Source organism: Bos taurus, chromosome 11 (assembly GCF_002263795.3).
Source record: "Bos taurus isolate L1 Dominette 01449 registration number 42190680 breed Hereford chromosome 11, ARS-UCD2.0, whole genome shotgun sequence".
NCBI lineage: Eukaryota > Metazoa > Chordata > Mammalia > Artiodactyla > Bovidae > Bos > Bos taurus.
The window spans coordinates 21,248,086-21,254,444 of NC_037338.1; positions in this window are offsets into that span (position 1 = coordinate 21,248,086).

Consider the following 6,359-nt stretch of genomic DNA (forward strand, 5'->3'; position numbering starts at 1 on the left):
CATTTGGTAAGTGGATGTGGGGAAGGGTAATTTTAGGCAGAGGGACTAGCCTGAACAATGGTCTGGAAACAGGAAGTGAATCTTCCTTCTGGTGCTGATCTGATGTTTCACTTGTCTGTCCAAGACCTCCCTGCCACCTCCCCTCTGTTAACGCCTGACCTGTGTATGGCATTTGAATGAGTGTGACTATCTCTTTAAACTCAGGTATGACTTAAAGTCTATTACAGATTTTATGTAGGTCACTCCCTGAATGTTGGCTAAATATAGCTGCAGTGGGGATGGCCTCGTTCTCTTACTGTATACATCCAAGTACATCTGTTCACGGACGAACAAATGAAGCAGCGGAAGTGAGCTTGCTCCACGCGACCTCTGTGATGCTGTGATTATAACCCCGTCCTTGCTTTAAAAGAATGTCTCCCAAGTCCCAGTCTGTTTACTCCAAGCAACATTTAACCAAAAGAAGATGAAGGCAGAGAAATAAAGAAGAGGACTAGGAAGGAGGGATACAGGGAAAGATTAACTAGAATAGATACAATCTATACTTAAAAGGGAGAGCAAAATATGAAAGGTGAAGGAAAATGTGACATTTCAGACATTTTCTATCTCCTTATTTTCTCCACAGATCTCCCAATCCCTACCTAAAATTAGAGTAAATATTAACTTGTTTATTATTTTTCAATTGTCTGTCTGCTTCTCTAGAATGTAAGCTCCAAGGGCAGGGATTAGTACATTTTGCTCTTTGTTATACTCTCAGAACAAAGTATAGTGCCTGGAATATAATACATATTCAATAAAAGTTGAATGAATGAATGGATATCGTGGGATGTGTATATTGCTTTAAGCCAAAGGGTCTGATGTAGTTTTTTTAGTTTGGTGCTAAATGGTGTTTGGAAAACTGTCTGGTTCTTTGCAAAAAAAGAAAAGATCTTTGCTTCATACTCTAATCAAAATTAGCTCAAAAGTGAATTAAAGGATTAAATATTTGTAGAAACCATAGAATTAGTGAATATTTATTTTGTCTCTGGATGTCTTTGTAAGAAAAAAAACACTGGAAAATATCTTTTGAAGAGAAAAAAACCACTGGAAAAAAATCACAAAGGGAAAGGTTAGTGAGTACATCACATCCCAATTAAAAATTTTCCCAATGTAAAAATATTTTCAATAAATTCAAAGATAAATAGCAAAAACTGGAAAATTTCCTACAAAACTATTACAGAGCTTTAATGATATATAAATAGTTCATAGAATCAATAAAAAGGAAAATTCTGAAACCCTGATAGAATATGGGTGAAGAAGACAAACAATTTACCAAAACAGAATTGCAGAAGGCTAATAAATAGAAGAAAAGGTTGAAGCTCAAAGAAACAATGATTAAAACAAGGAGTATTATTTTTTGACTAATTTAATTCAAATGCAGTAAAAGTGTTAAAATGTTCATACCCCTAATTGGCTTCCTGTTCTTTGGATGAATGTAACCTGTTTGCTAAGAATATGGTTCAGTTCAGTTTAGTTCAGTTCAGTCGCTCTGTCGTGTCCAACTCTTTGTGACCCCATGAACTGCAGCACACCAGGCCTCCCTGTCCATCACCAACTCCTGGAGTTCACTCAAACTCATGTCCATCGAGTCGGTGATGCCATTCAGCCATCTCATCCTCTGTCGTCCCCTTCTCCTCCTGCCCCCAATCCCTCCCAGCATCAGAGTCTTTTCCAATGAGTCAACTCTTCTCATGAGGTGGCCAAAGTACTGGAGTTTCAGCTTTAGCATCACTCCTTCCAATGAACACCCAGGACTGATCTCCATCTGAGCCACAGTCAGCTCCTGGTCTTGTACTGTGACCTAAATCAGGTCACAGAAGTCAACACTAGAATGAGCACTATAATCTCCCAGGTCACTCCAGGTAGAATTCTGTGGACCAGGTGAATCAGTAGACACACTGACTGATCCTTAGCTCAATACACTGCCTTTTATTTGAATCCAAATCTATCCCTCTCCTTTTTGTCCATTGTCCATTGTCCATAACCCTCTCAAAGTCCACCCCAATCTCTTTTCCAGAGTCACACTGTGTTGATTTAGCCTTGATTACTTCATTTGGAATATATATTTTAAAATTATGATTTCATTAACATGAGAAGTGAGGGTTGAGCATCCCCCAGTTAAGGCAACAGATGTGGTAACAGCACAATTTAGTTCTAGTGCAACCCTTACACTAATGACTTGAACTTCAGCCATGTTTTTGGCTCATGTGTAGCCTTAGGAATGTAGACACTTTAACCATTTATATTACTTATGTTTCATATGTCTTATCTAAGACATGATTTTCCAAATACACTAATTTAGGACATTGCATGTCATACAGTATGTTTCCAAGAACATATACAACCATATTATTATAACTTTTCAAGCCTTCTGGTCAAATATATTTTGTATAATTATTAATTAATTGAATATATTCCAATATGGTATATTTTCCTTTGGGTCAATACTACCTAACATCCTTTGACTCAGTAATTTCATATTTAAGAATTATCCAAAGAAAATAACTGAAATATATACAAAGTTTTCAGTAAAAAGCATTATATTTCAATGCATTATCTTATATTGAAAAATTATAAATAACAAATTTATAACAAGGGTGAATGAGTAGGTAAACTCTGACACACTTGTAGTTTGGAATATCATATAGCCATTAAAATGTACACTTAGACAAACATTTGAAGGCTGAGGGGAAGGGCTTATAAGAATGTTATGCAAAAGGAAAGAAAAAGGAGGGCAGAATCAAAATATATCTTTTATGTGATTTCAACATGACAAATATGCATGCGTGTGTGCTCAGTCGTGTCTGACTCTTTGAGACATGATGGACCATAGCCCGCCAGACTCCTCTGTCCATGGAATTTTCCAGGTAAGGATACTGGAGTGGGTTGCCATTTCCTACTCCAAGGTATCTTCCTGACCTAGGGATCAAACCCCCTTCTCTTACATCTCCTGCACTGGCAGGTGAATTCTTTACCACCATGCCACCTAGGAAGCCAAAGCCAATGCTATTAATACTTGCATTTATATTCATAGCACAAAATAGAAGGAAATATACCAAAATGTTAATGGTTATATTAAAGTAATGAGATTTTGGGTGACTCTCTTTTTTTCCTTTTTCTCTGTAATAAAATTATTAATAATTTAAGAAAATGGGTTATATGCCCAAAGAAACTCTAACTGGAAAACTATGGGAACCAGTCCTACAGTAATAGGTTTCATCATCAAAATTTCCATTGAATGTTTTCTAGGATTTGTAAGCCCTGTTTAAGCCTCAGTCTCTTTTTACCATTGAGGCATGTTCTTCTAACTCCAGAGAAGCTATCTCTGCTAGACCTGTGTTGCATCCAGGGATAGATAAGATAAATTCCCACCACACCAGGCTTCCTATCAGCCTCAGTGTTGCCTGGTAAGAATGACTTGAAGGATCAATTTCTGCAGGGAGTGTAGAGGAGAAGGTTTGGGAAATTTACTCTTGACTGTTCAAATGACTCACTTTGTGTTTTAAATCACTGTGTTAAATTAATTGCAATGGGTTAATCCATTGCATTGAATTAACAGAGGCTAAAAATTAGGGAGTGGCAGCTGGCAGAAAGACCCCATTTCTTCTGTAGCAACCCTGATTTAGGGGGAAGCCAAAGCAATTACCCTGGCATTCTTGCCATCATGGGCTACTTCAAAATACCTGAGCTTTTGCTCCTGAAGAGCTTTTAGTCAGGTGTCACAGGAATTTGGCATAGCTTGTGGAGATTTCTCAAATCTTGATATTTAAAACTTTGCAGAGTTCTCAAAGCACAGGCCCATTCCCTACTTTTCTGACCTTAATAATGAGACAGAAGGGAAGGAGAAGTTTGTGTAAAAGACAAGTTGGAATAACTTGCTTAATTTATGAAAATTTAGTTTAAGGGATCTTTGGTGAAAAAAAAAATTGGAAGACAATGACTAAAATTCATCTTGAGAAGAGTTAAGAGCCAAGAAAGTAAAGGAAATTGAGAAACAGAAATTCATTTAAGAGCAGGAAATAGGAAGAATTCGGACTCCCCTCCCCTATTTCTTTGAGCCTAAGAAGCCCTCTGTGGTACCGTAGGCTTCCAAGTACAAGAGTTCCCTGAACCTGCCTCCGGTGGGAGCCCGCCTCCAGCGGCAGGATGGAGGGATCATAACCTCTCTAGAGCAGCTTCATGAAAAAATCAACGAGATGAGGAACGTGTTCAACTCGCTGGAGAACAAGGTAGACACCCATTTCTAATCCTGGGGGTGGGCTGTGGGCTGTTAAACAAGCAAGCTGGAGACAGAGCAGAGCAAATAAGTCCACGTCTTCAGAATATTTTTTTTTACTTACAAAGGAATGGCCAGTTGGTACCAGAAAACCAGTCTGTAGTAGCTAAAGGTTTTCAGAATCTCCCAAGCAACTTAAAAGTGACCTGTAGTCTCAGGTGTGTGATTGTACTCACTATGTATGGCATCCCCCGCCTGATCAGTGGTTGTGAAGCTGTTTATAAAGCAGTAGTGTTACTTCAGTGGCAGGTATCGAAGGAGCTCACAGTAACATATGGAAAGAAAATGGGCGCTCCTAGCTCAAAATGGTTTCAGAATTCCCAAAGTCCCTATATAACCTGGCTGTTAGTGAAATGTATTGATAGCTCTTAATATTTGGGAACTGGGGTTCTACAGGTGAAGAGAACCCTGCTGCTTCCTTTTGCCTCCTGGGCAAAATGCCACACATCCACCTAGGGGAGTAGTGAAAATGAAACCTATTTCTGTTGGAAAGTGGTTCCCTTTTTTTTTTCCAAGCAGGAAACATGAGTGAATGTGAGGTTTCCTTCCTTCAATTTTGAAACGTGCCTACGTTTTGCTTTGATATCACATGGCCATCGACTTCATTTTGCTCACAGAAGATGAATTTGTATAATGAAAATTACCAAATCAAATGTAGTTGATCTGGTGATTTAACCTAACATGACAACTGAATTAGGACATGTGCTGAAACCCATCACAGACATATCAAAATTAAAAGTGACTGGAATGAAATACAGACTGCTCATGTTGTTTCCCAATCTTTCAGCTCCAAACACCTGAGATGTCATCTTCTTTTTCCTCGGAATGATCTCCTTGATTCCTCTTATTTCCCCCTCCTCCAAGCCTTCTGTGAAGCACAGAGACCCACAAGCCCTATATTTTGAAAATATGGTACAGAAGAGTAATTCATTTTATACTTTGAGATGTCACACAAGTTGGAACCATTTGGAAAGGGTTTTTTAGGCTCCTAAAAAGTTCTGTTTTAAAAAGTAATCTGGAGTAAGCATTTCTATACTTAGCAGAATGTAAGATCATAAAAATCATGTAAGTAATGTTATTATTACCTTATTGTTATTATCTGAACCTTTTATTTGTTGAAAATGCTTTTTTCATTGACTCAATAAATAAAACTGAACTTTAGAAGTGCTCCATTTTCTCCACATTTCTGTTTGCGCTTAGCTTTCTGATTTGCCATTTCAAGGGGGAAAAGCATTAAAATTTCTTGAATACTTTTTACATACCAAGCATAAGCTGTGGTAGGTACCTTACCTACATTTATTCATTTAATTCTCAAGACAGTCCTGTGAAATATTATCCTGGCTGTATTATGGATGAGGAAATTGCTACAAAGAGGCTAACCAACTTGCCTGAGGTTTTAGTACTTGTAGGAGAGTTGCTAGGATTTATACCCTACCTGACTCCAAAATTGACACCCTTTTCATGGTTGGAAGGTGACAATAAAAATCCAAGTGTGCATTCCTACATGACCAGGCTTGACAGCTGAAGACGACTCTCGTCACTATCAGTGTGCTGAGTTTCTACCATTGTAGGTTTTCCTGCCCCTGGAAACACCATAATCCCCTTTTTCATTATATCATCCAAGAATATTAAAAAAAACTTCTTCCCTTTCAAAGAAATATTCAGATATGCTTAATTATTACTCTTTTTATCATTACATTTTTTTAAGGGAAAAAATAACTGAATTTCTTCAACATCCTTTCTTGCATGGAATTCAAAGAGTTACTGATCAACACTGTCTTTCACATGCATAGCTTGCTTTTAAAGTAAATCTCTTTTTAATCAAAGGTGTTTGAATAAATAGTAAGTTGCAGGAACACTTGCAAACAATAAATTGGTTGCTTTTTTATCACTATCAAGCTTCAGTATGAGTGATATAAAGAAGACCCACTTTTCCCTAGACAAATGGGGCCAAGGTGCCTTAAGTTGTGTACACAACAGTCTTCTAGTAAATGAGTTTTGTACATGTTCAAGAGCCTGGTTTTGCAAACAAAAGAAACATCCAAGG